Source organism: Aquarana catesbeiana, linkage group LG11 (genome assembly GCF_042186555.1).
Source record: "Aquarana catesbeiana isolate 2022-GZ linkage group LG11, ASM4218655v1, whole genome shotgun sequence".
In the NCBI taxonomy this organism is placed as follows: domain Eukaryota; kingdom Metazoa; phylum Chordata; class Amphibia; order Anura; family Ranidae; genus Aquarana; species Aquarana catesbeiana.
This window is the reverse complement of record NC_133334.1, coordinates 103,136,714-103,148,400: the sequence shown is the minus strand read 5'-3', so window position 1 is coordinate 103,148,400 and position 11,687 is coordinate 103,136,714. Positions and strand designations below refer to the sequence as shown.

Below are 11,687 nucleotides of genomic sequence, written 5' to 3'. Positions count from 1 at the left end.
GCAGACAGTGCCACCTATGCTGCCAATGCCATAACGACAGTGTCATAATGCCATTGGCGGCATGGGTGGCACTGTTTGCAGCACATTATGGCATTGGTGGCATGGGTTCCACTGTCTGGAGTACATTATGGCATTGGCATGTCCCGCTGTCAAGTCGCTGATGGCCACCATTACTAGTAAAAATAAATAAAATAGTTTGTAGACGAAAACATTTTTGCGCAAACCAATCAATATACACTTTTTGGGATTTTTTTTTTACCAAAAATATGTTGCAGAATACATATTGGCCTACACTATTGAAGAAATTAGATTTTTTTACATTTTTTTTTATTGGGACGCTTGTAGACAGTGCGGAGGATGCTGGACTTTCTTCACTAGTTCTCCCAACTTTGTGTCTTCCTCATCGGATCTCTCCACACACTGGTTATTCCCTGGATTGTCCTAGATCCAGTCCCTGATCTGGGATGATGGGCGTACCACTAGTGATTAGCGGCTGTTCCAGAGACTGCATAGGTTTTGGGGAGACCGATTTTCCTACCCTGGGCGAGACTGCTGTTTAGTAGTCATCGCCATCTGGTAAGCATGCCATCCTTTAATCTGGTTGTGGAATTGCACGTTATACCTCCTTTGCAGTTTTTCATCTTTCTACATGGACGGGTGTTCTTTTCCTGCCAGTTTATGTACTGAAATACTAATGGGACTCTGCCTTAGTTTTCACTTTTCATTTTGTTACTAATATATTTTTTCACAGGATATTTTGGTCTAAAATAATTTTTTGTTCTCGTTTATCACATATGGACTGAAATACTATTGGGACCTTGCTTTAGTTTTCATTTTTCATGTGTAAATTATTGCTTTTCACAAAAAATTATTTTTCACAAAATAATTTTTTCACCTGTTACTTGTCTTATTATTATTTTGTATTAGCGCTGCATCTATTTTGGTTAATTTTGATGTTTTACACTTGTAGACAAATCTGCACTTTGTTTCAAAGCGGGGTCTGGGGAGGGACCAAGGGCGGGGCCAGGGGTGGGGCTGAAGGAGGGGCCAGGGCCGGGACCAGGGGTGGGGCTGAAGGGGGCCCCATCAGGTAGGCTGTACGGGGCCCCATGATTTCTATCAGCGGCCCTGGGTGGCAGCATCATGCTGTGGGGATGTTTTTCAGCAGTTGGGACTGGGAAACTTGTCAGAGTTGAGGGAAAGATGGATGGTGCTAAATACAGGGATATTCTTGAGCAAAATCTGTACCACTCTGTGTGTGATTTGAGACTAGGATGGAGGTTCACCTTCCAGCAGGACAATGACCCCAAACACACTGCTAAAGCAACACTTGAGTGGTTTAAGGGGAAATATGTAAATGTGTTGGAATGGCCTAGTCAATGCCCAGACCTCAATCCAATAGAAAATCTGTGGTCAGACTTAAAGATTGCTGTTCACAAGCGCAAATTATCTAACTTGAAGGAGCTAGAGCAGTTTTGCAAGGAGGAATGGGCAAAAATCCCAGTGGTAAGATGTGGCAAGTTCATAGAGACTTATCCAAAGCGATTTGGAGCTGTGATAGCCGCAAAAGGTGGCTCTACAAAGTGTTAACTTTAGGGGGGTGAATAGTTATGCACATTGACTTTTTCTGTTATTTTGTCCTATTTGTTGCTTGCTTTACAATAAAAAAAAAAAATCTTTAAATTTGTGGGCATGTTCTGTAAATGAAATGATACAAATCCTCAAACAATCCATGTTAATTTCAGGTTGTGAGGCAACCAAACACGAAAAATGCAGAGGGGGGGTGAATACATTTACAAGGCACTGTATATCTGTTTATTAGGCTTATGTAATATTTATGCTGTGAAGTAAAGAATTAAAAACATTTTTGAACATTTTTCAATATGCTTTGTCCCCTTCAGGATCTGGATTATTGTCACAGTATGGGTATCATGCACAGGGACGTGAAACCTCATAACGTTATGATTGATCACGAGCACAGAAAGGTATGCAACATCCGCAGAATGTTCCAGGAACTTCCCATCAAAGGAAAAAAACATTGCAACCTTCTATTTTTCTCTCTCCCTCCAGCTCCAACTAATAGATTGGGGTCTTGCAGAGTTCTATCACCCGGGCCAGGAATACAGTTAGGGTTGCCACCTGTCCGGGATTCACCTGGAAAGTCTGGGTTTTGATTCATGTGTCCAGGTTTCAGTCCACCAGAAACCCGGACACATTATTCAAACAGGAATGTGGCTTGGAATGGGGCCTGATAGAAGGGTGAGGGGGCACTATGTGTGCTGCATTACTATTCTCTTTGGAGTGCCCAAAGGTGTCTCAGGTCTATTACAATTCTATAGTGTATAGTAAAAAAAAGAACAAAAATTGCTGTGCACCACTAAAGTGTTCAGGTTTGGCTTGAAGAAAAAGTGGCAACCCTAAATACAATGTGAGAGACGCCTCCATATACTTCAAAGGGCCAAAGCTGCTTGTCGATTATCAGGTAAGCATGTGGTGGACTGTCTGCCGGTTAGTTTTGAGGTGATCTTCAGAAAGGAGCCATTTTTCCATGGACATGATAATTACAATCAGGTGAGTCTCTGCAGTCAATCCTTTGCGTTAGCCCGGGCTCACACTGCCCCTGACTTCAAAGTCAGACCCCAGCGCGACTTCGGCACAACTTGCCTGCGATTTTAATGCAAGTCTGACAAAAAAGTATTGCAGTCATTTTTTTCTAAGCTGGGGCAACTCAGGTTTCACCGATTAGAACGGTTCCAGTGCACAGAATAGGGTCCAACTGAGGTTTGACTTCTGATGCAACACATGCTCTAAAGTTGGAGCAATTGTCACATCAGTGTGAACCAGGCCTAAGTGAGAAACAGATATTTTGCCCCAGGTGTGACATATTTATGACATGGATTGACTACACTGTTATGCCAACCCATATCTTCTGTTTAGTTTATTAAATGATTGCAAAATGTAATTTAACCACTTACCCACTGGGCACTTAAACCCCCTTCCTAACCAGACCAATTTTCAGCTTTCGGTGCTCTCACATTTTGAATGACAATTACTCAGTCATGCAACACTGTACCTATATGAAATGTTTGTCCTTTTTTTCACACAAATAGAGATTTCTTTTGGTGGCATTTAATCACCGCTGGGTTTTTTATTTTTTGCGCTATAAAAGAAAAAAAGACCAAAAATTCTGTAAAAAAATGCATTTTTCTTTGTTTCTGTTTTGCAGAATTGCAGAATTTTGCAAATTAGTAATTTTTCTTCATATATTTTGGCCAACATTTATATTGCTACATATCTTTGGTAAAAATAACCCAAATCGGTGTATATTATTTGATCTTTGTGAAAGTTATAGAGTCCACAAGCTATGGTGCCAATCTCTGAAAATTGATCACACCTGATGCACTGACAGCCTATCTCATTTCTTGAGACCCTAAGGCTCGGTTCACACTGGGGCGACTTGGGATCCGACTTGTATGCCCTCAAGTCGCCCCAAGTCGCCCCAGAAAGAGATTCACATTTAAGTGAATGGGAGCGTCTTAATAGACACTACTGAGGTCGCTCCGACTTCAGAGCGTACTCCCTGTACTACTTTGATCCGACTTTGATCCGACTTCAGCCTATTGACTATCATTGAAGTCGGATCGCCGTCTCGCATGATCCGACTTCGGCATGCGACTTGTGCTCAGATGATCTTGAGGGGGAACTCCGCGCCAAATTTTAAATAAAAATCCGGCATGGGTTCCCCCTCCAGGGGCATACCAGGCCCTTGGGTCTGGTATGGACCTTGAGGGAAACCCCCTACGCCGAAAAAACTGCGTGGGGGGTCCCCCCCAATCCATACCAGACCCTTATCCGAGCACGCAGCCCAGCCGGACAGGAATGGGGGTGGGGACGAGCGAGCGCCCCCCCCCTCCTGAACCGTACCAGGCCGCATGCCCTCAACATGGGGGGGTTGGTGCCTTGGGGGAGGGGGGCGCGCTGCGGCCCCCCCACCCCAAAGCACCTTGTCCCCATGTTGATGAGGACAAGGGCCTCTTCCCGACAACCCTGGCCGTTGGTTGTCGGGGTCTGCGGGCGGAGGGCTTATCGGAATCCGGGAGCCCCCTTTAATAAGGGGGCCCCCAGATCCCGGCCCCCCACCCTATGTGAATGAGTATGGGGTACATCGTACCCCTACCCATTCACCTAGGGAAAAAGTGTCAATTTAAAAAAAAAACACTACATAGATTTTTAAAGTATTTTATTAGACAGCTCCGGGGGTCTTCTTCCGTCTTCGGGGGTCTTCTCCGCGCTCTCCGGGTCTTCTGCCGGGCTGCTCCGCTATTTTCTGCTCTTTTGCCGCTCTTTTGCTATAGCGGAGGAGCCCGGTCTGCTGCCTTCTTCTCTTCGGGGGTCTCTCCGGTTCTTCTCCGCGCTCTCCGGGTCTTCTGCCGGGCTCCTCCGCTCTCTTCTGCCGCTCTTTTGCTAAAGCGGAGGAGCCCGGTCTTCCGTCTTCTGCCCTCTTTTCTCCTGATGTTGACACGACGCTCTCTGGGGCTGGAATGCACTCTGAGCGCTCCGCTCTGACTTATATAGGTGGTGACCACGCCCCCTTATGCCGTCACAGTCCCTGGGCATGCTGGGACTGTGACGTTTTAGGGGCGTGGTCATCGCCCAATGACCACGCCCCCTTATGCAGTCATAGTCCCAGCATGCCCAGGGACTGTGACGGCATAAGGGGGCGGGGTCACCGCCTATATAAGTCAGAGCAGAGCGCACAGAGAGCATTCTAGCCGGAGAGAGCGTCGTGTCAACATCAGAAGAAAAGAGGACAGAAGACGGAAGACCGGGCTCCTCCGCTTTAGCAAAAGAGCGGCAGAAGAGAGCGGAGGAGACCGGCAGAAGACCCGGAGAGCGCGGAGAAGAACCGGAGAGACCCCCGAAGTCGGAAGAAGACCCCGGAGCTGTCTAATAAAATACTTTAAAAATCTATGTAGTGTTTTTTTTTTAAATTGACACTTTTCCCTAGGTGAATGGGTAGGGGTACGATGTACCCCATACTCATTCTCATAGGGTGGGGGGCCGGGATCTGGGGGCCCCCTTATTAAAGGGGGCTCCCGGATTCCGATAAGCCCCCACCCGCAGACCCCGACAACCAACGGCCAGGGTTGTCGGGAAGAGGCCCTTGTCCTCATCAACATGGGGACAAGGTGCTTTGGGGTGGGGGGGCCGCAGCGCGCCCCCCTCCCCCAAGGCACCAACCCCCCCATGTTGAGGGCATGCGGCCTGGTACGGTTCAGGAGGGGGGGGGGCGCTCGCTCGTCCCCACCCCCATTCCTGTCCGGCCGGGCTGCGTGCTCGGATAAGGGTCTGGTATGGATTGGGGGGGACCCCCCACGCCGTCCTTTCGGCGTAGGGGGGTTCCTCTCAAGATCCATACCGGACCCAAGGGCCTGGTATGCCCCTGGGGGGGGAACCCATGCCGGATTTTTATTTAAAATTTGGCGCGGAGTTCCCCCTAAAGATTCATACCAAACACAGTGGCGGGGATCCAAGTCGGATCCCCGTTCATTGAAAGTCGGATCCACAAGTCGTGTTGAAGTCGGGTTGAAGTCGCGTTGCAAAGTCGCGTTGAAGTCGTATTGCCCCTGTGTGAATCGAGCCTAAGGCTCGGTGCACACCAGGGGCGGCACGACTTGCAGGTCGCCTCACCGAGGCGACCTGCACACGACTGCCACGGCGACTTGCAAAACGACTTCTGTATAGAAGTCTATGCAAGTCGCCCCAAGTCGCCCCCAAAGTAGTACAGGAACCTTTTTCTAAGTCGGAGCGACTTGCGTCGCTCCGATTAGAACGGTTCCATTGTACTGAACGGGACGCTACTTGTCAGGCGACCTAGGTCGCCTGACAAGTCGTCCTAGTGTGAACCGAGCATAACAAGCCAGGAAAGTACAAATACCCCCCAAATGACCCCTTTTTGGAAATTAGACATTCCAAGGTATTTAGTTAGAGGCATGGTGAGTTTTTTGAAGTTGTAATTTTTTTCCCCACAATTCTTTGCAAAATCAAGATTTTTTTTCTTTTTTTTCCCACAAAATTGTTATTTATATTAGCAGGTTATTTCTCACACACAGCATATGCATAGCACAAATTACATCCCAAAACACATTCTACTACTTCTCCTGAGTATGGCGATACCACATGTGTGAGACTTTTACACAGCGTGGCCACATACAAAGGCGCAACATGCAGGGAGCACCGCCAGGCGTTCTTTGAGAATAAATTACACATATAATTTCTTGACTACCTCTTGCACTTTTGAAGGCCCTGGAGTACCAGGACAATGGAAACGCCCCAAAAATTACCCCATTTTGGAAAGAAAACATCCCGATGTATAATCTATGAGGCATAATGAGTCTTTTGAACATGTCATTTTTTTTCTACACGTTTTTGGAAAATGTGTAAAGAAAATGAAAACGCATTTTTTTACACATTGTTGTCCATTTACACAATGTTTCTAACACATAGCATGTACATACCAAAATATATTCTCCTACTCCTCCTGAGTACGGCAATACCACAGTTGTGAGACTTTTCCCCAGCGTGGCCACATAGAGAGGCCCAACAGGCAGGGAGCACCATCAGGTGTTCTAGGGGCATAAGTTTCAAATCTAATTTAACTACCTATTACACTTTTGTGAGCCACTGTAGTGGCATGGATGTGGCATGGATGAGATCTGATGTGGCATAGATGAGCATGAATGAGGATAGATGAGCCGTGGATGGGGATGGCTGAGTATGGATGGGATGACTGAGTTTGAATGAGTATGGCTGAGTATGGCCGGGTATGGCTGAGTATGGCCGGGTATGGCTGTGTATTGCTGGGTATAGATGGGATGGCTGGGTACGGTTTCCTCCGGGTACTCCGGTTTCCTCCCACACTCCAAAGACATGCTGGTAGGTTAATTGGATCCTGTCTAAATTGTCCCTAGTATGTATGAATGTGGGTTAGGGACCTTAGATTGTAAGCTCCTTGAGGGTAGGGACTGATGTGAATGTACAATGTATATGTAAAGCGCTGCATAAATTGACGGCGCTATATAAGTACCTGAAATAAATAATAAATAAATGGCTAGGTACGACTGAGTATGGCTGGGTATTGATGGGATCGCTGGGTACGGCTGAGTATGGCTGGGTACGACTGAGTATGGCTGGGTACGACTGAGAATGTCTGGGTACAGCTGAGTATGGCTGGGTACAGCTGAGTATGGCTGAGTACAGCTGAGTACGGCTGGGTATGACTGAGTACGGCTGGGTATTGCTGGGTATGGCTGGGTATGGATGGGTATGGCTAATTATGGATGGGGGTGGATGGGATGGCTGAGCATGGATGGATGAATGGCTGAGCATGGATGGATGGATGAGTATGCTGAGTATGGGTGGCTGAGCATGTATGGATGGGTATGCTGAGTATGGATGGCTGAGAATGCTGAGTATGGATGGATGGATGAGTATGCTGAGTATGGATGGCTGAGCATGGATGGATGGCTGAGTATGCTGAGTATGGATGACTGAGCATGGATGGATGGATGAGTATGGAGGAGTATGGATGGGTATGCTGAGTATGTATGGCTGAGCATGGATGGATGCATGAGTATGCTGAGTATGGAGGAGTATGGATAGGTGAGCATGGATGGGTATGCTGAGCATGGATGGATGAGTATGGATGGATGAATATGGATGAGTGAGTATGCTGAGTATGGATGGGTGAGCATGGATGGATGGATGAGTATGCTGAGTATGGATGGGAGAGCATGGATGGATGAATGAGTATGCTGAGCATGGATGGCTACGCTGAGCATGGATGGCTACGCTGAGCATGGATGGCGGAGTATGGATGGATGGCTGGAATGGGCACATATCAGCGCTGTGGGCACTAAACATCCAGTCCACAGCGCTGCTGCCACTGAACTCTACCCCTCTCTCCTCGCACTTTACTGATCTGTACAGAGAGGGGAGAGAGGAACTGGATGTGACGCAGGTTTGTTTACAAGTGATCGATCATGTGGTAAACGGCCGCTATCAGCGGTCATTTACCGTGATCCGTGATGCGTCAGGTCCGGTCACGGATATTCCTGGGTGCATGCCCCAGGGGGCGTGCGAGAGCACACAGCACCCCATATTGACAGAAAAACACAGAATTGTTGACATTTTTGCAGATTTATTAAAAAAGAAAAACTGAAATATCACATGGTCCTAAGTATTCAGACCCTTTGCTCAGTATTTAGTAGAAGCACCCTTTTGATCTAATACAGGCATGAGTCTTTTTGGGAAATGTGCAACAAGTTTTTCACACCTGGATTTGGGGATCCTCTGCCATTTCTCCTTGCAGATCCTCTCCAGTTCTGTCAGGTTGTATGGTAAACATTGGTGGACAACCATTTTTAGGTCTCTCCAGAGATGCTCAGTTGGGTTTAAGTCAGGGCTCTGGCTGGGCCATTCAAGAACAGTCACGGAATTGTTGTGAAGTCACACCTTTGTTATTTTAGCTGTGTGCTTAGGGTCATTGTCTTGTTGGAAGGTAAACCTTCGGCCCACTCTGAGGTCCTGAGCACTCTGGAGAAGGTTTTCGTCCAGGATATCCCTGTACTTAGCCGCATTCATCTTTCCCTCGATTGCAACTAATCGTCCTGTCCCTGCAGCTGAAAAACACCCCCACAGCATGATGCTTCCACCACCATGCTTCACTGTTGGGACTGTATTGGACAGGGGATGAGCAGTGCCTGGTTTTCTCCACACATACCGCTTAGAATTAAGGCCACAAAGTTCTATCTTGGTCTCATAAGACCAGAGAATCTTATTTCTCACCATCTTGGAGTCCTTCAGGTGTTTTTTAGCAAACTCCATGTGGGCTTTCATGTGTCTTGCACTGAGGAGAGGCTTCCATTGGGCCACTCTGCCATAAAGCCCCGACTGGTGGAGGGCTGCAGTGATGGTTGACTTTCTACAACTTTCTCCCATCTCCCGACTGCATCTCTGGAGCTCAGCCACAGTGATCTTTGGGTTCTTCTATACCTCTCTCACCAAGGCTCTTCTCCCCTGATAGCTCAGTTTGGCCAGACGGCCAGCTCTAGGAAGGGTTCTGGTCGTCCCAAACATCTTCCATTTAAGGATTATGGAGGCCACTCTGCTCTTAGGAACCTTAAGCGCAGCAGAAATTTTTTGTAACCTCTGTGCCTTGCCACAATTCTGTCTCTGAGCTCTTCAGGCAGTTCCTTTGACCTCATGATTCTCATTTGCTCTGACATGCACTTATATAGACAGGTGTGTGGCTTTCCTAATCAAGTCCAATCAGTATAATCAAACACAGCTGGACTCAAATGAAGGTGTAGAACCATCTCAAGGATGATCAGAAGAAATGGACAGCACCTGAGTTAAATATATGAGTGTCACAGCAGAGGGTCTGAATACTTAGGGCCATGTGATATTTCAGTTTTTCTTTTTTAATAAATCTGCAAAAATGTCAACAATTCTGTGTTTTTCTGTCAATATGGGGTGCTGTGTATACATTAATGAGGAAAAAAATGAACTTAAATGATTTTAGCAAAAGGCTGCAATATAACAAAGAGTGAAAAATTTAAGGGGGTCTGAATACTTTCCATCCCCACTGTATGCTGCATCAATGGATGGACAGCAGGGGCCCCTTCAACTATAGGTCTTGTTCAGACCTTTGTTAAAAGCACATTATGCATTTTTTAATTTGGTGTGTTTTTGCAACACAAGGCATTTTGCATGTGTTTTACATGTTATCCTACCTTTATTTTTGTTGGCCTATTTCCTCCCTTGAAATCAGTCATGTAATTAAAGGCACACCAATTAAAACGCACATTTCGTTTTTTTGTGTTGTACTATTTTACTATAAAATAAGCATTTTTCCAAAAGATGCAGCACACTGGACATGCCGCAATGTTCTGTAACGCAGTGCATTAATGTCAAGCATAATGAACTCAATTCTCTCAAATTTTTTTGGGGGGGCCGTGAACTTTATACTTTAGGCCAATTAATAAAAAATATATTATAAAAGGGCCCTTATATTTGCAGCAGCTTGTTCTCTTTGCTACCAGACTAACAATTTTTATTTTCTTTCTCAGCTGGTGAGAATAGCCAAAGTCCTGGGAGCAGAAGATCTGTATGATTACATTGATAAGTACGATATTGAACTGGATCCTCGCTTCAATTACATTTTGGGCAGATAAGAACTTTTTTTTTTTTTTTTTTTAATCCTGTGACTTTGGGGTTTATTTACTAAAGCTTTGAAGTGCAAAATCAGGCTCACTTCTGCATAGAAACCAATCAGCTTCCAGGTTCTATTGCCAAAGCTTAATTGAACAAGCTGAGGTTAGAAGCTGATTCTATGCAGAAGTGAGCCTGATTTTGCACTCTGGCTTTAGTAAAAAAACCTCATTGTGTCATAACAGAGTATATTTTACTCTGCAGTTTTCCAGTCTTCTGCTGCACCTTATTTTGCAGAGATGCTGGTTAAAGGGAACCTATACTTAATATGATGTAGCTAGGCTAGAGTGGTATACGAGTACCTTGGTGGTATTAAGTTTTAGAAAGATGTTCAAATGTTATGTCTTAGGTCACATATGTCAAACCCGGCCCCCCCAGACCATGTCATGTTGCCCTCACACCCAGTTTTTCAGCTGGAACATGGCACCTCCAGCTCTCGCCGTCCACTCCCTGCTCCCCACTGTCACCTGTAAGCACAGAAGCCTTCTGTGTACAAGGACAGCTTTGCCTTGGGTGGCTTGCGGCTCCAGCAGGTCCCTTGGGTACTCCTCAACCCTGCACTGTGTAAATGGTGCACCCCTGAACTCTGCACTTTCTAAGTAGCACACTCCTGAACACTGCACTCTGTGCGTAGCTCATCCCTAAACCCTGCACTTTGTATGTAGCTCAGTCCTAGTGCACAACCGGCCCTTTGAGGGCAACCATACTGCTGATGTGGTCCGAGATGAAATGGAGTTTGACACCCCTGTCTTAGGTCATCAACATAAACCTGATTCACAATGCCTTGCCTAAACAGGCAGCCTTGAAAATTAGCTTTTCTTTTTGTTATTTGATTTTAATTTTTGAGACTATTTGGTCTTTTCCTCTTGCTGTAAAATGTGAACACATTTAATGAATACAGAATGCAAAAACATTTTTTCCATTAGTTTTTTGATTTACTCAAGGTTAAAGTGATTTTAAAAGTCAAAAGGTGTATTACCTTAATGCATTCTCTGTATTAAGGTAAAAACCTTTTAATACCTTAAAACCCAACAAACACTTACCTGATCCCTCTCTTGATCCAGCGCTGTGCCCACTGCTCTCTTCCTTTGTATCACATACTGATGGCATAGGCTCCTGCTGTTGTCAGTCAAATCCTGTTAGGAGGTAGCAGGTGTGTGTGTCTGTGGCCCCCATAGTGCACAATCTTCCTTTGGGGGCAACCGCAAGAAGGAGCAGACAGTACCAACAGGGGACTCCAGAAGAGGAGGTAAGGGGCTGCCCTGTGTAATATTGTTGCACAGAGCAGGTAAGTGTGTGTGTTTTTTTTGCAAAAAAAAAGAAAAACAAAACATGGAGCCATTTAATTTCACTTTAAGTCACGGGTTTGTTTTGTTCTCCAAAGTGAACCCGGGTCTTACCTGTCTTATAGCTCA

General features: G+C 46.0%; 1 pseudogene; it reads left to right on the top strand.

Annotated features, from left to right (window-relative positions):
* Nucleotides 1–1,883: 1,883 nt before the first annotated feature.
* Nucleotides 1,884–10,235, top strand: LOC141112985 (casein kinase II subunit alpha-like; annotated as a pseudogene).
* Nucleotides 10,236–11,687: the final 1,452 nt, after the last annotated feature.